The sequence below is a fragment of the Equus caballus genome, chromosome 4, assembly GCF_041296265.1.
Source record: "Equus caballus isolate H_3958 breed thoroughbred chromosome 4, TB-T2T, whole genome shotgun sequence".
Taxonomy (NCBI): Eukaryota; Metazoa; Chordata; class Mammalia; order Perissodactyla; family Equidae; genus Equus; species Equus caballus.
The window spans coordinates 44,722,234-44,745,174 of NC_091687.1; positions in this window are offsets into that span (position 1 = coordinate 44,722,234).

The following is a 22,941-nucleotide window of genomic DNA, read 5'->3' on the forward strand; positions in this document are numbered from 1 at the left end:
AGATACTATTCTAAATCTCTTTCATATATAAGTTCATCTGCTTCCAAGAACAAGCTTATGATGTAGGCACTATCGTTATTCTCATTTTACAGTGGGGAAACTGAGGTGCAGCGAGATGAAAATCTCAGCCAAGGTCATACAACTGACAAACGTCAGAACCAGGACTTTACTTGGACTGTCTGGCTCCCGAGCCCTTCCTCGCTTCTAATCACTCGCCATGCTGCCTCTCTAGAACAACACTAGCTCATGTACACAGTTATGCTTACCAAAATATTTTTGCAGAAATGTTTAGAATGAGAAAAATTGGGAGCAAAATAAACGTCCACCAATATGGTATTAGGTAAATGAAATAGGTCAGAATACTGCTTTTGCTTAAAGGATGGATTAGTACGTGTATCAACATGGATAGATCTAAAAAAAATGTCACGGCAAGAAGAAACAAGTTTCAGCATCATACCATTTGAATGTAAAATTTGGCAACATCACATAATTTTCAGTGGAATAATACATACGTTAATCCATCATTTAAGAACCAAAAAAGATTCAAACCAAATAGGATTAGAAGTGAAGTTGAAAGGGAACATGGTTTTATCTGTAATGTGTGGATTTCTTTCTTTTAAAAAAACAAGAAAAATTCATATATTCCATATGTACCTTTAAAAACTATTAACATAAAAAGGTGAGACTCAGTTTAAGTGTTTATAATAATTTATTCTATATAGTTGGACTATAGGTGATACTTACACTCGCCTTTATTTTATTCTATGAGTTTCAAAATTTCAAATGCAAAAAAGAAATACAAATCAAGTAAGAATAAGGAGGAAGAAGTAAAGGAAAGAACGCAAGAGAAGGGCAGTGCAAAAAACGGAGAGATCTCAGAAGAGCTCATATTTTCAAAGCTTACACATATCAAGTTTTAAGAGATGCATATGCCACAGGAATACAAAAGGAGGGTGAGCTAATCATTCTAGTATTAGGAAAATTGGTACCAAGAGTGAACATAGGATGGTAATAAACACATATGTTTAAGACAACAAATTAATCTGATTGTTTTGTTTGCTTTTTTTTAAGGCATGGTTTTTTTGGTAAGGAAGATTGGCTCTGAGCTAACATCTGTTGCCGATCTTCCTCTTTTTTTTTCTCTCCAAAGCCCCAGTACATAGTTGTATTTCCTAGTTGTAAGTCCTTCTAGTTCTTCTATATAAGATGACACCACAGCATGGCTTGATGACCGGTGTGTAGGTGCGTGCCCAGGAACTGAATGAGTGAACTCCGGGCTGCCGAAGAGGAGTCCACGAACTTAACTGCTACCCTACTGGGCTAGCCCCTTGTTTGCTTTTTAAATTGTGTCTCTGTGTGTGTTTTCTACTTTGAAGAAAAAAGACAAGCAAAGAAAGAATACATTCCGTATGTAGCATATAGTATAATGTTCAAGGAAATAGAAATAAAGTTAAGCATTTGAAATCCCATTAAAATTATATAAGAAAACAAATGTGGAATGCATAATTAATGTGTTATGCACCAGGATCAAAATTTACAAAGATTTTGACAAGCCAGAAATCAACAAGATACTACTTATCAAGAACAATTCGTTCACTTTGTTATGTGGGTGGAAGGGTGGGAGTGGGGCACATTTCTGTGCTCTGTGGAGGATACAAAGATAAATGAGAAGTAGCCAGGGATGATATTAAAAGCATTTAAGCACTGGTATAGCACTAGCACCAACCAATCAGAACAGAAGTAAACCACTAGTATGCCCATGCTTGCTGTGGTCCCCAACCTCATGAAGTTGATAACATAATAGAAAGAATAAGAAACACACACTAACTACGATGCAAGTCATAAGGTGGTGAGTCATAGATTACTGTAAAGGGCTGGAAGTGTGTGTGTATGCACACATGCAGTGCGGTGTGAGTATGGAGGAGATGAGCCTCAAAGGATGGATGAAATATCATGATATGAAGATGGAGAGAAGGACATTCCAGAGGGAAAGGAGAGCCTGAAAAAAAAGTGTGAAGGCAAAAAGCATGGGTCTTTGTGAGAGAATCCTGAATAAATAGTCCAAAGTGACTCAGAAATTGGTATATAAAGAATATACATCAGGATTTTTCCTAGAGCATGAAAAGTCTACAGGACAAGCATGTTTGAATTTAATTCTTTAGGTAGTAATGAGTTATTGAAGGTTTCTGGAAAAAGGGAGCACCCTGACTGGAACTATCAGGAAGATGAAAGTCTTCTGTCTCAGCTCTTCTCCTCCTTTCCTCTGACCATAGGCAGAGTACTGGCTCCCAAACACGCCCAGACACTCATCCCTGGAACCTGTGAATATGTTACCTTACATCAAAAGGGAATTTGCAGATGCGAGTAAGGTTATAGAGCTTCAGATGGGGAAAGAACATGGATTATCTGGGTGAGCCCAATGTAATCACTCTAGTCCTTAAAAGTGGAGCACCTTTCTCAACTGTGGTCGGAGAGAGGGATGACTTGAGAAGGATCAGAGAGGTGTGACTTGTGAAGGAGGCAGCCTTTGATGCAAGCTTTGAAATAGAGGAGGCTGGGCCGTGAGCCACGGAGTGCAGTGGCCTCTAGAGCTGGGAAGAGCCCTCTGCTGACCAGCATGAAACCAGGGATCTCGGTCTTACAGCTGCAAGGAACTGAATTCTGCCAACACTACCAATGAGCAGGAAACAGATTCTCCTCTAGAGCTTCCAGAAAGGAATGCAGCCTTGGGCAAACTGACTTGAGACTGGTGAAGCTTGTACTGGACTTCTGAACTACAGAACTCAAAAAAAATAAGTGTGTTTAAGATGCAAAGTTTGTGGTAATTTGTTACAGCAACAGGAGAAAATGAACACACATCTCCTTTAGGCACACTGGCTCCCCTTGAGTTTTTCCAATGAGTCATGAACCCTCCCGCCTCAGGGTCTTGGCTCATGTTCTTGCTTCTAACTGGTCTTCCTTGTCTCAACCCACCCAACCTCAGAACCTTTGCATGGAAGATTCCTTTAGCTCTCTGATTTAAAATGCTACTTTCTCAGAAAGGCTTTCCTTCCATCTAAATTAATTCTCACCATGTCTTTGTTCCCTATTGTATCCCAGTGTCTCAGAGTACTTGGCTCATAGCAGATGTTCAGTAAATATTTGTTAAGTGTTACCTCCAAGTATTGATTTGATCACACAAGGTAGTGTCCACCACATCTCTCCTTTGTGAAGCAAATTTTTGCATTTGCAAATTAATACGTATTCTGTTTGGCAATAATTTGAGAGCCTGTGAACATCCTCCCCTCCCCACCCCCGACACCCGACAATCTTTGACCCAGTTGTTTTGGAAGCTATTAATGATCCTTGCCTATTTCTATAATTTTATTGTTGAATGCAAAATTGTACTATTTTAATTGTTCTTTATTCTACTTTTATTTACTTATCTTTTTTTTAATAGCTGACTTTTTTATTTTATTAATTTATTTTTTTAAAGATTGGCACCTGAGCTAACGACTGTTGACAATCTTCTCTTCTCTCCTTCTTCTTCTTCTCCCCAAAGCCCCCCAGTACATAGTTGTATATTCTAGTTGTGAGTGCCTCTGGTTGTGCTGTGTGGGAAGCCGCCTCAGCATGGCCTGATGAGTGGTACCATGTCTGCGCCAGGATCCGAACCAGTGAAACCCTAGGCCACTGAAGCAGAGCATGTGAACTTAAAACCTTGGCCACAGGGTCGGCGTCTCTTCTACTTTTATTAACTGGCATTCTTCTGTTAAGAAGATTTTTTTCTCCTCTGCCTCCTCTTTTAGCATTATTGTGGAGATCTACATATCTCTCTATATTTTTATAGATGGACATCTATCTATCTATATATGAATAGATATATATTTTTTCCCTGAATGTGATATAATCCATTATTGTCATTATTCTTTCTGATGCTTAGTTGTCTCAAATTTGACCAGACCCATCTCTTCAAGCCGGGTTCTGCTTCCTTTCCATAAGACCACATTAGACTTTCTTGCTTCCTGGCATAGGTGTGTGTTAGCTCTTTCTATGACCATGAATTTTTCTTCTTTAATGGCTCTTTACCATCAGCAAATAAATGAGTTATGAAAGTTTCTATCTTTAAAAAAAATCCTGGGCCAGCCCTGTGGCCAAATGGTTAAGTTCACACGCTCTGCTTCAGGGGCCCAGGGTTTTGTGGGTTTGGATCCTGGGTGCAGACATGGCACTGCTCATTAGGCTATGCTAACCAGTGTCCCACATGCTACAGCTAGAAGGACCCACAACTAAAATGTATGCAACTATGTACTGGGGGGATTTGGGAAGAAAAGGCAAAAAAAAAAAAAAAAAATGAAAATTGGCAACAGTTGCTGGCTCAGGTGCCAATCTTTAAAAAAAAAAAAAATCCTCTCTGACCCCACATCCACTGCATTTCTCCATTTCCTTTCACAGCAAAATGGCAGGAAAGATTTGACTTTTCCTATTTTCACTACTGGAAGTTCCCTCCACTTCTCTATGAGCTTCCTTTTTGCTGGGTCACAAACTATCTCCACGTGGCCAAATCTGTGGTCTGTTTCTAGCCCTCCTCTTACTCAGGCTCCCAACATTGTTTCAGGTGATTTCTACTCTTGTTTGTTTTTCCTCTTTGCTTGATCTTCTCCCCTTCTCTCTTCTCCTTTGCCCGATCCTTCTCTTCCAGTGCTCCCAAATACCCAATGTCAGATCGGAACCCTCTTCTCTTCTCCATGTATATGAGCCCAGGTGATCTCATCTGGCTTTAAATATCATTCCCATACTGTAACATAAATACCATTCGATAGTAGCTGCCCTATCCCGCCAACACTCCACTCTTAGCCTGATGTGCCTGATGTGTTATATATAATCTGATATAACGAAGCAGAGGAATACAATCTGTATTCCTGTATTTACACGACAGTAAAATCTTGTGTCCCTCTCTTTTGACTTATCTTTAAAACTCAGTATCAAAATATCTTTTACTTATGTGTCTTAATTTCTTTCCTTCACAAGTGAAATGAATACTTAATTCATCCACATGCCTAAACACATTTTCTGTAATTATTCCCAGTGCTTCTCATGGCTTATTTTATTCTTTGAATCTCTTTGAGATGAACTGTATATAGAAGATGATGTAATTTTGTACGGATGAAGATAATTTTGAAATATGAAGCAAATAGCAGTAAAAGGATCTTTTTAGCAATAAAAAGAAAAGGATATCTATGTATGTATGTACAAACATATATGTGTATATATACATATATTTGAAAGCTAGAACAGTCAATGCAGTCTTCATTTAGAAAGACTTTTATCCTAAAATTTGAAAGCCCGGGTTTGATGATTTAAAACTGAATTCAATGTATCTCTTCAAAAGGATTCATCTTTTTACATAAAACTGAAATTGTATATATGTCTATGACTGATAGATGACCATCAATGTCTATTTGAAGTATTTTCCACTATAGGAGCTTCTTAAGATCACACTTGTAGAAATTCCTAGGCCTTATGGTTCCTTGGCCCTAGATAAATTTTTTAATCTAATCTAAGTTTGTAGGTTGATCCACAAACTGGTCTGCGGTAACACCAGTCAAATCTACATTTGATTCCATTACTGTCTTCAGAATTTCCTATGTGAAACCAGTCAAGAAATATTTACTACATATCCTATGGTCAGTGTGAAACCGCAGCGACTGAGGGTCTCACTGGTTTTTCTTTCTTACCCTAGATGCCGGGACCAATCCCTCATCTGAGAAATGAGGCAAGTCGTAAGGCAAAGTGGGTACAGATATATGGCCGGGTGGAGTCTAAGAGCTAATAGAGAGCAGGCAGTGGGATAATGGAGGAAGAACACAGGATTTTGCCATAGACGTGGCTGGATTTCAACCTCATCTCTGCCACTTACTAGATGGGTTATGTTGAAAATTTTATTTAAGTTTGAACTTCATTTGAAAAATAGGAAAAATAAGGTATATAAAAATGGAAAGAGGAATTATGTGAAACTACTTTGTAAAGGCTATATCTCTATCTATATCAAACCATCCATCCATTCACCTAGCCTTTTAGAATCACTCCATTTATACCCACTTCTGATAATATAAACTCAAGTTTTGTGCACACCGAGTACATATACTGTAAATGTAAAAGGTAAACTAACAAATAAGCAAAAACCTACTTAAGTAGAAATAGCTACTCTAGTCTTCTCTCAAGAATGCTTTCCTATCATCTTTTATTCCTGATTTATTTGCTTCATTTCTGGGAAAAATCACATAAAAACTAATCATTTTTTCTTATGCTATAAATTAGGAAACAAAACTAATTTCATCCAGTGGAGATTTTCTGCTTAGAATTTTCTACAAATCAAAAGTCTCCATATTCTGCTACAAGTTCACCTAATTCACACTAATCGTGTAAGTCAATGAAGAAAGTGACTAGAATGAGATACTGAGAACCAGTTAGCAAAAGAAAATTTCCAAGTTTCACTGGCATATGAGGTCACATTTACATTAATATGCACATTTCCATACATTTCAGGGCCCCACGTAATACGTAGGAAGTCCAGGCACTTGTGGGATTTCCCTTCTTCAAGTATTTTGGGGTATTTACAGAGTGATGGTCTCTCTCATGAACTTAGAAAAAAAATCCAGTGTTGCCCTCCTCTTCTGACTCCTGGCCAATGCACTTTGCTGCTGATACCTCTGCTGGTGACTTGTGGGACTGGGGGGAAGGGGACAGGAAGGAGAGATGTTCACTGGAGCTCTTGGTTTCAGTCCACATTACTCTATTCTTTTTGTTCTCCCACAGCCCAAATAGGAAATTCTGATGCATATAAATTCAGATCAAATAGTCTGTAACTCAAAAAAATGATAAACATATGACAATGTCATTAAGTGGAAAAAGAGTCAAATTCCCAGAAAGCAGAGTGAGGGAGACCCTGAGACAGAAAAGGAAGAAAAGCCATTTGGATGCATTACCTAGCTGGACCACTGGGACTCCATCCCTCTGGGGACCTTTGAGTAAAGCATGTGGAAGCATCTCAGAATCATGCTTCTGAAAGACAGGCGGTTGGGTCTTTTATCCACTGACTCTTGTCCTTCCCTGCTTAAGGTTTGTCCCCAGGAGTGTTAACTAATTCCCTGACAATTCCAGGCATTTGGGATTTTTCGCAAGATTATTCTGAATCACAGCCAGGTTTAAGAACTTTGGCTGAACAAGCTACTTAAGCCCCCAAACACCAAGATTTAAAAGAATCTTAAAACTCAAACATTTGGGGCTGAACTTTGCTTGTATTTCTCTAGTGTATGTCCCTTAATTAAGGAGTTGTCACTGTCCCCCTATCCCCCACCTCCCACCAGAGTCCCAGGACTGGAAGGAAACAAGACAGTGTTTATATACTACCTTAACTTTATAGCATTTCCCAGGTATATTTTATCATTGCATTTTCTAAATCATCTTGTGGGGTTACAGATGGGGAAACTGAGGCTCAAAGGAATCAACTAACTGATTTACCTCCACACCTAGTGATGGGGCCAGGAACTTAAAAACAGGCCTTTTTCAGAGCTTTTTTATTATATTTCTGCTGAGTTACATGGACTTCACCTAATGTTTAGGTCTTTTTCTCTTCCTATCCTATATTCGGAAAGACCTTGTCAAATATTTCAGCACAAAATAGGACTTTCGGGGGCAGAATGCTGACACTGAGACAAGATAACATGATTCTAACCCATTTATTCATAAAAGGTGTAAAATAGACTCATATCAAATGTGTAAAAGAAATAATCCTTCTGCCAACACATTTGATTTAGGTGGGAAATATTTACTTTGCTGACTGGCTGATTAATCACATCGAATAATTACAACATTAAAATAATTTGTCAAAAAAAAGGTGGAAGCCCTCAAACAGAAATAATCCATTGTTTCTCATTAAGTCACACATTAATCCAACTCATTTTATTGAGAGAGTGAGCTGAAATTTGCTATTTATGTTCATTTATGTTTATCTGAGCTTGTAGTTAGTTTAGCATGCATCTTAAATCACTGTTTTTAATATTTCAAGTAAATCCCATATATTGTTTGCCTCCTAGCAAATCAGTGGGTGAAGAAATGACCGCTCTCTTTCCTAAGGCAATGCCCTCTTTTAAGTCCCTCATTTTCCCTCTGTTCTTGTTTCTCCACTTGCTGCCAGGCCACGTCCTCTGGGACAGATGACCCCTGTGTTATCAGCTCGCTTCTAGTCCCATCTGTCTTCGCTTGATAGCACGCTTGATAATTTCAATTCCTCAGATTCCACCTACAACTGAGACTAATTCACACTGCTAATAAGAGTCTACCGAAGACTTGAAGACCAAAGAAACACAGCTTAGACCTCTGTTAGAAGTCTTTATCCTGAGAGACCATGAGCCTCTTGCCAGTTTCCTGGGAGGCCCCTGTGTGGTGGGGCTGTCAGCTCCCCTCTCACCAACAGGAGGCTGTAGGCACAACTACACCTGGGAGTCTGGGCCCAACTGCCTCCTGTGCAGGATAAGCGGAAAGTCCTTTGTTCCTAAGGTTCAGCTTGTTTCCTGTCATAGGATGATTGACACTGGAAATATTCATTCCCTTCAGGGGAATATATTCCAAACCATGAATAAGGTGTGTGTAGTCTGCTCCCATGTCTAATGCAAAGTGTCATGGCCCATAGCACATTTCGCAAAATGTGGTTCATTCAACTTTAAATTAAAGGAACGCCAACAGTCCAGTGCAGGTGGTACTGTGCCGACTCATTCCTTTTCCCAGTGCTTCCTGCAGCATAAGTAGAAGAGAAGAGAGGAACTGTCCATTGCATTTGCTAGAGTAGAGTCTCAGCTCCTGGGGGAAAGTACTTGCACAAAAATCATTCACATCTTCCGAGAACACACAGTGCATTTTAGGCTCAGGGCAATATCTGATTCTATATAGGCTCAAAGTTTTGTTATTAACTCAACTTCATTACCCAATAGAATACTGAATGCCATCATCTACTTTTAGGTTAATTCCCAAGAATGTTGAGTAGGTACTTCTTTACGTCTGCATAACTAGAAGGGCTTAACAATGAGTGATTTCTCTAAGGATGACTTCCCTATTTACTCTGGAATATTTAAATAGCTTCTATTCTCTTAAAGGGCAGTTTTCCATCTTCAAATCTCTTAAGATAGAACCTTTATTTAGGTAGATACCTTATTTCAATCATAGTTTCAATGCTGCTCCTTTATATAGTTTGCCCAATTTATTCAATAGCTATTTAAAATGAGAAGGAAACCGTTTTATGCTATCAAGAAAAAAATTAACATAAGGCTACTTGGGTCAGCCTTTTAAACAGAGAGAAATATCAACAATTCTTTTCATAGGTTAAAGTAAGAATAAAGAACACATAACTTTATCATATATAAATAAAACAGACTCCAGGTCTATACTGTGGTAAAAGAAGAGAAGGCAATGGGAAAGAAAGTGAAAGTAACGAGAGAGAAAAAGGTCAAAGGTAGTGATATTATTAAATGGCGAATGAGGCACAAGACAGGAGAAAAGAACACACACCCACACCCACGCACGCATACTTACACATTAAAATGGGTCCCATGTCCAAGACTCCCACACGAGTAGAATGAGATGGGGAGGAGGACACGTTGAGACCAAGAAATACACTCAGGAGGTCATGGATAACACGATGGTGATCTTGTTTTCTGGTATATGTCCACTAAAGACCTAAAGTAGGGTTTCTTTTTTTTTGAGCTATAGGTACAGACAAGAATAGTAAGCTCCATGAATTTAAATCACAGTTAATATAATTCCAAATCCCCAAACCAATATTCATTCTACTTATAACATTTCTTTAAAATCAAAATTCTATTTCTAAATCCGCATTTTAGGTCTCTGTCTGTTTCAGTAAAAACTGATAAGATTTTACAATATCCTTGTAAGAAAAATTACTCTTTTCTCCAGAGAGATAATCTACCTATTTCGGGAAACCAAATTAGGTGTTCTACAGCCACTTTAACATTTTTAGCACAGAGTCCTAAAGCTGAACATTTTCTAAATTTCAATTTTCTCTAAGTAGCTCGGCACTTAAACCATTCAGGAAAAACAGGCTTCAGAATCTGACAAAGCCCAATTTAGAATCTGGCTGTCATTTACTACGAGTGCAAACTTACATGCATTTAACCTACGATTGTGCTTTAGTTTTGTTTTGTTTTGGCTTTGCTCTCGTTTTGTAAATGGGAATAAGGCAACGATTAAATGAGATAATGTATATAAAATACCTAGGCTTGCACTGGCATGCATCTTTATTAAGGTCCTTTGTCCCCCTCATCCCACATTACATGCCACTTAGTACACTAGGCGTTTTAACAAGCACATTCTCATTGAATGCTGAGCAAAGGACTCGTTCTATTACAGTAACAGTAACTGATGCTTGCATTGCTCTTCTGCATGCCAAACTCTGTCCTAAGTGCTACATATGTAGCTCATTTAATTCTCACAGCACACTCTGGGGCAGGCATTATTATGATCCTTGTTTTACAGGTGATGAAACCCGATGAGACAGGTTAACCAACTTGCCAAGATTCTGTAAAGTAGCAAGTGGGGAACTGGAATTCCAGCTTGGCTGTCTGGATTCCAAATCTGTGCTCTGATCTTACAAGCAAAATGCACAAGACATATCCAAAGACTTCAGCATCTGCTGCTGATCTTAATGCATTCTTGAAAAATAAAACTAGAAAAATTATAGAATTTATTTTCCAAAAATTCACCTCAATTCACTACAAAAGACAATATTTGGCCTCTGCTTTTATGTGGGGACACGTCTGAAGAGAGAGTTTGAATGATAGGAAGCCTGATATTTCTCAGGGCTTTCCTTCATCCTTCCATGTCTTTGGATAAATGTAGGAGGTTCTGTTGTGGGATAATATTATATAAACCAAACAGTTCTTATGGACTCTGTGCCTATGATTTTGAGCAAAAATAGACATGAAAGAAGCCCAAGAAGTTAGACAATGCTGCAGCACATGACCACAAGAGAGAATTATCCTCTTCATTCCTTCATCTGTTCAAATTTTCACATACTTCATTTATTCATTCAACAAATATTTATTGGTTGCCTATGCTACTGTGGAGTCATAAGCCTAGAAGAGGTATCTGCTCTGATGGAATGTAATTCTAGTTGGAAGAGTCAGACAATAATTAAGGATCTATTGCTGGGTTATCTGTTGAAGTTTCCATCTTTTTTTTTAAAAAAATACTGTATATTTGTGGTCAGGCCCTTGGCTGAGTGGCTAAGTTTGCATGCTCCGCTTTGGCCACCCGGGGTTTCACTGGTTTGGATCCTGGGCATGGACCTAGACCACTCATCAAGCCATGCTGAGACATCATCCCACATAGTGCTACCAGAAGGACCTGCAACTAGAATATACCACTATGTAATGGGGCTTTGGGGAGAAGAAAACAAAGAAAAGATCTAAATAAAAAAAAAAGAGGGAAGGAAATGATTAAAAGAACATTAAAAAAAATGAACACACTGTATATTTACCTCCCTCTCCCATCTCCTCTCTCATGGTACCATGAATGCTGATTTTGTTTTCTCCCAGCCATGCCAAAGCAAAGAAACCAAGATTGGAAGAAGTCCCCAACCTACCAGCTAGATGAAGATTCTTAGATGCTCCTCCCAGAATCAAGATAAGTCTGAGCCTGGAGGATGGAGAATGAGAAGGCTCCATGGCTACTCATATGAGAGAGTAGAGAGGACCTTGCAGTGGGAAAGGAAAGGGAAATCTTTGGTCATGGGACCCACATAGCATGAAGAAAGATCATAGAGGACATGTTAGTCCTTGTAAAGCCCCCAGAGAACATGTACATATAGCCCTATATGGATGGCATATAGTAGGTGTACAATAATCATTAGCTAGTATAATTATTAGCCTCTTTATTATTTTGCTAGTTTAGCTATAACCAGTCCCTTTAGCACTGGGAGTCCTGTGCCAAAAACCCTTCTCCACAGCTGTCTCTAGACTGCATGCCCCTAGACTTCTCCCAGCTGTCTCACTCTTCCTGTCTTGCCCATCACCCTTCTGGTTCTTACTCTTCCAACCTTCCAGGATAGGCTGCCAAGTCCTAGCCAGCCTCTTTCCTCTCTTGGGTTTGGTAAGGCCCTCACTAATTTGCTTTCTCCTACTCTCAGTAGAGCTCTGCATCACTTCTCATCATATGGATGATCTAGGTTCATTTGTATACAAAGTAGGTAGTTTATCTTCAGTCAGGAATAAGAAGCCCTCATGTTAATGTTGTATTTACAGAAATCTAAATCTACTTGTATCAATTCAACTTATAGTAGGCACAAAACCCACTGCAAGGGTAAGGATTGCTTGATTCACAGGTCTGAACTATGTAATAAGCAAAACCTAAAATGAGAACTGGTATTGTAGGCTTGTACTTACCCTTTGCGGCAGCACTTGAGGCTCTTTGCTGGGTTGTGTGGAGGAGGATCATGCAAAGCTCAGGAGGAAATGGTCCAATCCTTTTGATTATTATATTAGCAGGTGTTATGGGCTGAATTGTGCCCCCATCCCAACCAAAGGGGTTGAAGTTGTAATCCCTAGTACCTCAGAATGTCACTCTATTTAGAGATGGGACCTATAAAGAGGTGATTAAGTTAAAATGAGGCCTTTGAGGTGGGCTCTAATCCAATCTGACCAGTGTCTTTGTAAGAAGAGAAAATTTGGACAAAGACACATCGGGAATGTGCATGCACAGAGAAAACACCATGTGAGGACACAGCAAGGCGGTAGCCATGTGCAAGCTAAGGAGAGAGGCCTCAAAAGAAACAAACCTGCTGACACCTTGATTTTGGACTTCTAGCCTTCAGAACTGTGAGAAAATAAATTTCTGTTTTTCAAGCCACCCAGTCTATAGTAGTTTGTTTTGGCAGCCCTAGCAAACTATTATAGTGGGTTAGGCAGTGAGTCTGACTAATGCTAACAAGACCCATTGTTAAGAAGTGGATGTATAAGGTTTCTGAAAAAGTCACTCAGAAAGGAAGCATGATAGAATATAACTGAAGCGAATTTTGGCAGACCAGAGCTCAAAGGATGGGTCTTCCAATTTTCAGCAATGGGACAGGGGATAATTTATTTAACTTTTATAAACTTCACTTCCCACATCTTTAAATGGGCATCACACCTCACAGGGAGGTTGTGAGGATTAAGTCAGATATGAAAGTGCCCAGAACATTGTTCTACATTTATTATGTACTAAATTAATGATGTCCTGTCTTTTCCTTAGGAGAAGAGGCTCAGATACAGTTGGATGCAGCTAGACAATATCTAAGCCAAGGTTGACATTGTTCACATGGATCTTACGGCTGTAACGAACTATACACTTGAAATTAGTTCATTCTATTCTACTTCAACAGCTATCAAGCTGTTGGAGTCAGAAAAGCTTTTTCTCCAACACTTACAGAAGACAAAATATTCAAAGTTGAGAAATGTGTAATGTATCAAAGATGGTTCTGGTTTCCCTGAATCATTGAAAGGACAGATGCACATCTCATTTTTATTTATGCTGGGCATTCTTCCAAATCGCATTAGCACTCAATCTCAACCACTTGGAAACTAATGCACAGCCCCAATGCATTGTTTTTTGAGTCAATCATACAGCTCTCTACCATGAGCTAATCAATTGGCTCATCCTTATTATTTAACTTCTGGCATGGCCTACAGTGGGCAATATGTTATATGCCAACCAATTATTGTGGTCTCTACTTAATTTCTTTTTCTTCCAATTTATAGAAAAATTGAGGAGAATATTTAAAGTGTAATGGCTCTTTGGATTTAAACCTAATGTACTTTGGGTTTGGAGAGAGACCTGTCAGGAAATCATTACTGTGCTGAGGTTTGACTCACACATCTATTTCTGTACTAATCTCCCATCAAGGAAAAAAGCAGTCTTATCCTTACAGTGCCAATCAGCCTATCCCCCAAATCCATCAGTCAGGTATCATTTTCCACTTATATCTTTATATGGGATTCCCTGTCATCTCTATGTGATGGAACCCCAGATTACTGTCTAGAAGTACATGTCTACAAATATTGCTTTATACATCACTTTGAATGAAAACTGATGGAAAATTGACCTTCAAGAAAAAAAGAACTTACCCACAAATATCTGAATAAATGAAAACTCTTTTAATTACATATTAAAGGATATGCTTTTTTAAGTAAATTTTGTGATTCACTTTCCCAGTTTATCCCAAGCCTGGAAAAAGCTTTAATAATTTTAATTAAACAAACTAATGGAAGGCAATAAATGTAAGAAATATTCCTTATTCTTCCAAATTCTAAGTCATTGAAATGAAGATCACTTAAACATTTGAAATTTTGCTTGTATAAATGGCTCTGGACTTAAGGAATCTTCTCAGAGACCTTAATTGAACTTGCCAAGGAAGTGGTAAATGAGTAGCAGGGGCAAATATAGCACTCAAACTGGAGCTTCGTCAAAAGTAGCTTTCCCTTCTAGGGTACTGATAAGGAGTAAAAATGCAATATGACAGGGAGCCTCATTTAAAAGATGGCCACCAGGATGCTCACTGACCCAGAAGATTGAAACATGCAGTATCCTGGAAGGACAAAATAGAGCTCTAACTGAAGGACACTTTGACTAGCTAATTAAATTATTCTTTCAAAAGTGCAAAGAACCAATTATTTGCACAACATCAGAGTTGGGTGAGTCTCCCTCATGTGCACACTTTATAAAAGAAGACTGGCAAGCAAAACAAATGAAGTTTGGACAAGCTGGTGGAAGAGGATCCAGTCTTAGAGGATTGGAAAAACATCCTCAAACCCTGAACTCCTACTCACCGTGTTTATTGTGAGCACTAGCGGTGTTTGTCTACACCTCTGACACCTGACTCAAGGAGTAAGGTTCATATATGATAAAATGGGGAATTAGTACACAGAATACAAGCATACACGCACAGTAAAATGGACAATCCCATTCATAGACAGGGATAATATCTTTGTGAATATAAAGCCATTCATTTTCATTCTTTCTGTCAATTTTTGTCCATTGGAAGCCTTATATCTCTAAAGTTTATGTCCTCAGGGCAAGAGACATTGTGAGGAGAGACAACGATAGACAATGGATTTACTAAATTCCTTTATAACCTCCTTTAGCACATCAGGTCTAGGACTCAACTTATAGAATTTGCCCAGCACAGAGTATGGAGAAAATATCCCCTTCACCCATAGTCCATAAAACGTGCTTCTCACTGAGATAAAGGAAATATGACTCGGAGTGAAAGAGCACGACTACTTTTCTCCTATTCCTGGGAGTTTGAAGGAAGTTAGAAAAAGAAGATGAGATGAGATAAGATAAAATAAGATAAGATGAGGTGAGATAAGGCAAGGAAATGACTAGACACCGTCCTCAAAAGTGAGGAAAAACTGAGGGCAGTGGGGACCTCTTGTTCTGGCTCCCCCTCTTGGGATTTAAGAATATGTCTGTCAACCAGGAGCAAATCACATCAAAGTAAACCAGGTGGTACAGTGTAGCTTGACAGAAAAAAAGGATGCCCTGATATCTTGCTTTCCCGTCCCACTCAAGGTTAGTGTGTGGCAGGGATGGGACCCAGAAATTCGTGCAGCCCCAGAGTGGAAGCATAGGCAGTGGAGTTGGGAGCCATGGACCTGTCATGGAGTCCCCCAAAGCGAAGATGTAGCTGAATGAGGGGAAATCTATAACATCGGTGAGAGCTGAGGTGAGGCTGGGTCAGCAAGGGAGGGCCACACAGAGACAAGATACTGCGTGATGACAGCCAGACATCAATTGCTAATGTGAGCAAGGCCAGCCCCTGTCAAGTGGACAGAGGGCGTTTTATCAGCAGTCCAAGACGCTAGAGGACACTACCCCCAAGGACTCAAACTCTTTCCCTCACTACAAGTTTTCTGTGCCACACACACTCACATTTACCCAAGAAGTACTTGGAAAGAAGCTGGAGAGGAGGATAGAGAAAAGTAAAATCTGAATCTATTTTGTTCTTAGTGAAACTGAGCATATCCTGAATTAATGGTTTAAATTATTTACACTTATAGGACTGTATTAGTCTGCTCAGGCTGACATAACAAAATATCACAGATTTATTTCTTAAACAACAGAAATAAATTTCTCACAGTTCCAGAGGCTGGGAAGTCCAAGATCAAGGTGCCATACTATTTGGTTCCAGAGCTCTCCTCCTGGCTTGAGGACGGCAACCTTCTCACTGGGTGCTCGCATGGTGTAGACAGAGAGCTCTGGTGTCTCGTTGTCTTATAAGGTCACCAGACATATTGGGTTAGGGCCTCACCCTTATGACCTCTTTTAACCTTTATCCTGTCTTCACAGGCCCTACTTCAAAATACAGTCACATTGGGGTTTAGGGCTTGAACATATGAATTCTGAGGGGACACAATTCAGTCCACAGCAAGGAATAAACGCTTATTTTTTTCCTTTACCCAGTGGACTGAAAGTTATGAGGAAACAAAATTAATTTTAGACAAAATAAAGAAGCCACACCTTCTTTGTATATCAGTGTGAAAACAATTGAACTTGTCATTGTGCTCTGTCTCTTTGTGAGTACCCACAGACCACACAAACACAATAATGAAGTAGCTAGCTGTTACCTGAAAATAGGACAGGCCCTGGGTCACTAATGGCAGGAGACAGCCTTAGACCAACACACTGGAAGCAGTGCACTAGGTTTACTGCATTTCATTCTCTGACTCCTTCTATGCTTTCAAAATCTCAACCCTGCCCTTCCTGTGCTCCTTGTGTGTGTGTGTCTTGTGTTTTTCTCAATAGGTTTGATTGACTGGACAATTTTACCAAATGAGTTGCTACTTTACGGAAGTGTGTTTGCATCCCAAGAAATTAATGACTCAGACATTTTCTGAGTTCAAGGTTAAAAAAAACCCCTGATATTACCGCATGACACAATATAAGGATGGGCAGGAAAAAAATAGATCCCTCTGATTTGGACTAAATATACATGGCCCGCAACCTAATCCTCACTCTCATGTTCCCTTTTAAAGAAATTGTAACTTTCCCAAAACGTTTTGGTAAAGCTGGTCTATAAAGAAATCATTGCTCTCTGCAATGGGGATAACTAGAACCAATGGCATTATCAGCATGGCTTTGTTTTTCCTCATGACATTGTGGAAAGGTGAAAGGGATTGCTTATGGGTATCATGATAAATCAGGAATGAGAAATCAGATTTATTGTGATCCATCCAGATGGAAAATTTGGGGAAAATTGTTTAAATAAATAAATAAATAAATAAATAAAAATAAAAATAAATAAATAAAAGTGTTTTTTCTCTAGATTATTTACTGTAATTGTGAGAAATGAATTTGAAAGCACCATCTTCTAAAGTTTAGTAGTATTAAGAGTTTTTTCCTTCAAAATCCCAGGCATCATTATGTATTTCTCAAAAAAGATCCCCGAGTTCTTGAAGGGGACTCCACGTCATATAGGAAGATGCACTTTAGTGAGTACCAAGAGACTTGTGTTCAAAGCCATCTTCCCACTACCCATAAGTCACTTCGCTAAGCCTCCTTAATTGTAAAATGTCCCATCCACCTCAACAGGTTATTCTGAGGCTCTAAAAAAATCAAAACTCAGACACAAATGTAGATACCAAACGGTATTTTGTTTATAGTAGGCTTTCAAAAGATAATTTTATTAATGGAAGAACATATGTAGATTGGACTGAATATGTTTAAGCTTTTCTCCATCCCCACAATAATCTTCAAAAAGACCATTGCTTTTAGTACTACCTGCATTTATACATAAAAGCCTAGAATAAGTTATTTCAAAGATGTGAAAAAGGTGAGCAAATGGGGCCAGCTTGGAAGATGGAGACAGGAAAAGAAATTATCCATTCAGAGGCAATGACCCCTTTAGGACGTGCTGCTTGTCCCTGACACTGTGTTAAGTATTCTAAGAAGCTTGACTGTAGATAGTCTTATTTAGTTGAGTTTTATTTGGCTCAGTCACATTGCCATTTTGGTAGACTTACTGCTCAACAGCTGCTCATCTAATCCAGAAAAAAAGCCAAAACTCAGTGAAGACCTATTTCCTTGCTTCTTTTCATTCCTGTGCTACTGACAATCGAATTACATTTTCAAAATATTTTATGCGCAGGAAAATTTAGAACATTCAATAAAGCCAGCTGCAAAAGACTGAAGTCAGCTCAAAGCCATATCAAGACACAAGAGATTTATTTTGCTTGGAATTGTCACCTATGGCAACAGCATTTTTTAACTGATTTGTCCCTTATTGTTCCTTCTATAAGTAAATGTGACATTTTCAGCAAAGCCACTGAATTCTCTTAGGATCAGTGCCACCTGGAAATATTACCACTCTACTGATTTAGACAGGCTTCAAGTGACTGCCTTTCCACAGAAGTAGTGGCTATACTAGCCGAGATAAGAACAGAATCTTGCTTACTTGATTTCCAACTCAGATCTGCCAAAGATCACAGTAGAGAATAAGCAGGCAGCGTTTCCTAATCTGGAGTCCCTAGGATAGGAAATATTATGTGTGTGTCAGTTTGCACAACTCCAGGGGTCACCAATCATATTCCTGTATTCCTATATTCTTATATTCATATGCTGTCTTTGTAGTGGTCCTATGATTGTGCATTTTTCTAGGAAGAGAGTTCATAGCTTCCATCAGACTTCTAAACTGTCCCTGACCCCTAAAAGTTAAGGATATTCATCAGGTTTCAAGAAATAGAATAAAAGCGTCTTGTCTTTACATCTGATTTCTATTTTTTTCTCCATTATGCAAAACAGCCAATCCTGCAAAGTGGCTTCCTTGCATTTAGGTTAAAAGCTTTGATTTATACTTAATTGATGATTATTCAGAGGCAAATTATCCATGTCCTTCATTTGTCAGTTTCTCTGCCTATTACATTTCTGGGTATCTTCACTAATTGATCATAAGTTTGTCCACCAGAGGGTATACAGAAGGCAAAGAGGTGAATTTGTCACTTATTCATTGCCCTAACAAGCTAGATGTAGAAGATATATTAAGGTAATCTACCGATTTTCAATGAGAAACTGTTCTATTATTTTACATTTTTAATTCTTCTTGTTATTCACATCTCCTTTACCACTGATAATTGGCAGTCAACCTTGCCTGAGAGACAGATATTTATTATCCCATACAAGGCATATGCTCTTTCTCCTTCTCATCCAACATCATGGTCTTTCAAAAACTTTTTGGAAAAGAAAACATTCGCTATCATACGTACAGAAATGGTTGATGAGTGACATTCTGTGAAATCAAATACTAAAACAAATAGGTTGTGTGTATGCATTTGAAGTAGGGGGTCAGATGACATCAAACATTCAGCCTAGGGATTAAGTGACCAATAGTTGTTCTACAGTAACCACCTTCTAGATGAGTACGGAGTGGCCTCTTTTCCACATTCTGATACAAAAAAAATAGAGAATCTGCTTGCTCACACCAAACAAATGCAGCCTGTAATCCACGCAGTGCCAGTTTCTGCTGCAGCAATTTGAAAGAGAATCATGCTGCTCAGGCAGAAGGAATTCAATCACCTAGTGGGGATAATGAAAGAGCTTCATACATTTAATCAGATATTGATTGATTACTGTAATATTCTCCTGTAGCAATAGTTGTAGGCATGGGAAATAAGGGAAGAACGGAAGAGATTTTCAGGAGGAAATGAAGTAAATAAGTGTTTGAGACTTGGAAACTCTGCAAAACAATAGCAACTGACACTTTAAAAGCTTAGTTTCACTTTTGCTGCCTATAATAAAGTCTACTCTCACTGATTGTTGGGTAGTCAACAGAGTACGAGCATTTGTGGATAGCTTTCCAGTTTTAATAATGGTCCTTGTCTACTGGATTTCTTGCCAGTATCCCAACTGGTGAGTGTTATCAGTGGCTCAAGTAGTAAAGTCCTAAAACTACAGATTCTATTTTATTTTATGTTCTAGGCTGTGTGTAATTGTCATATAACTGTGTTGCTGGACTTCAGATGAAATCTGTATTTCTTGCTTTGTAGAATATGCAGCACAATGTGTACAGACGTGTAATGGCTATTCTGGATGAAGAAAAAGACTAGGAATGGTCTTTCATATCTCATGATTCTGAGTCTTTGCTAGTTGATAAGTCTGCTCTGCATGTCTCTGAGGACAAGTGAGCCAGCAGGACTGTGTTCATAATTCCATTTTGCAAACATTTATAGAATCCCCACCCTTTGCACAGCACTGTGCCTAGTGCCTGAAAAGATGATAGATGCATTATTGTTCTAAAAAAGATTACTATGAGCCAAGAAAGAAGACATTTTTTAAAAGGGTTAAATATGAACACAGGGAATTCAGTCCTAAGGGATTAATTCAACAAATACACACAAAAACATGATTCTGTCAAGGAATTTTGAATTTGAGTAAAAATAGAGGGTAGCAGGGCTAGTGCAAAGGAGAAGGCAATCAATGAGCTATAATTTGTAGCCTTGCAGGAGGCAACATAATACCAGCCACAGGGAAATAAGCAAGCTGCCCCTATTTATACCACAGTTAAATTAAAAATCATAAAGCACTGCTACAACTACAGTGCAGAGCATTTTTCTGACAGTCCAGTGTGCCCAAAGATAAGCACACGGCAAAAATTTAGTACGTGTCATACCCCAACATCTAAATGAAGTAAAGAATTACATTATTGGGCTCACTGGAGACAGCTTTCCCAAAAGTGCACAATTACTACAACTGAAATACTTAGGACTCCATCATAAGATGCCAGCATTACTCTCAAGCTCTAGTCTCCCTCGTTTCATCGCTGAATGATACTTTACTCTATCTCTGGAATGCCTTTGGTGTGCTTCCAAGAAGATACACATTGTAACTGCTTTTTTAAAAAAATTAGAAGTTAGTCTGAGGATCACTAAATTTAAGTTTAAGATGCACATATGCAATTCCCCATTCCTTCCCATAAATATTTTAGAATCTAGATGTCGCCCTCAGATGCTCAACAGGCTGTCCTCATGGGCTATAAAAATGGAGTCAATCTTGTGGTACAAGACGTAGACTGTACAGTGTGGCTTGAGGGCTCTAGCCTGTCCCACATATCTCCCCACTGGTCTCACCCATAGGTCACCATCGTTAGAGTCACGCATTCTCTTAGGGAAATCTCTTAAAAAAGCACACAAATGTTTTGATAAGAAGTAGGACTAGGTAGTAGTGATGGCAGCAAGAGGGGAGGATAGAAAGTACTGGAATTCCTAGCCAGAGCAATTAGTCAAGAAAAAGACATAAAAGGCTTCCATATTGAAAAGGTAGGAATAAAATGATCTCTGTTCACAGATGACATAATCTTATGTAGAAAACTCTAAATATTTTATTTAAATATTGTTAGAACTAATAAATCAACTCAGTAAAGTTGCAGGATATAAAATCAAAATACAAAAATCTGCTATGTTTCTATACACTAACAACAAATAGTCCTAGGAGGAAATTAAGAAAACAATAACATTAACAATAGCATCAAAAAGAACAAAGTACTTTGGAATAAACCTAACCAAGGAGGCAAAAGACTTGCACACTGAAAACTATAAAACATTGCTGAAAGAAATTAAAGATGCGGGCCCAGCCCCATGGCAGAATGGTTAAGTTCATGTGCTTCACTTCAGTGGCCCAGGGTTTCGCCGGTTCGGATCCTGGGTGTGGACATGGCACTGCTCATCAAGCCATGCTGATGTGGCATCCCACATAGCACAATCAGAGGCACTCACGACTAGAATATAGTACAACTATGTACTGGGGGGCTTTGGGGAGAAGAATGAAAAAAAAGAAGATTGGCAACAGTTATTAGCTCAGGTGCCAATATTTCAAAAAAAAAAAGAAATTAAAGAAGAAAATAAATGGAAAGACATTCTATGTTCATGGATTGGAAGACTTAATATTGCTCAAATGTCTACACTACCCAAAGTTATCTAATGATTCAGTGCAATCCTGATCAAAATCCCAGTTGCATTTTTTACAGAAACAGATGAAACAATCCTAAAATTCATAAGGAACCTTGAAGGACACCAAATAGCCAAAACAATCTTGAGAAAGAAGAACAAAAATGGAGACATCACACTTCCAGATTTTAAAATATAAAGCTACAGGAATCAAAACAGTGTGGTACTGGCATAAAGATAGATATATTAATCAGTGGAACGGAATAGAGAGCCCAAAAAGAAACTCATATTATACAATCAACTGATCTTCAACAAGGATGCCAAGAATCCACAATGGGAAAAAAAGATCATCTTTTCAACAAATTGTGTTGGAAAAATTGGATATCTACATGAAAAGAATGAAATTGGACTCTTCTCCCACATCATACACAAAAATCAACTTAAGTGGATTAAAGACTTAAACATAAGACCTGAAACTGTAAAACTCCTAGAAGAAAACATAGGGGAAAAGCTTCATGATGTTGATTTTGATAATGATTTCTTGGCTATACACAAAAAACACAGGCAACAAAAGCAAATATGACAAGTGGGACTTCATGAAACTAAAAAGCTTCTGCACAGCAAAGGAAACAGAGTAAAAAGGCAATCTACAAAATGGTAGAAAATATTTGCAAGCCCTACATAACTGATAAGGGGTTAACATCCAAAATATGTAAGGAACTCCTACAACTCAAAAGCAAAAAACCAAATAACTCAATTAAAAAATGAGCAAAGAACTTGAATAGATATTTCTCCAAATAAAATATGAAAAGGGTCAACAGGTGTATGAAAAGATGCTCAACATCACTAATCAAAAGGGAAATGAAATCAAAATCACAGTGAGATATCACCTCACACCTGTTAGGGTGGCCATTATCAACAAGACAGAAACCAGAAAATAACACGGATTGGCATGGATGTGGAGAAACTGGAATTC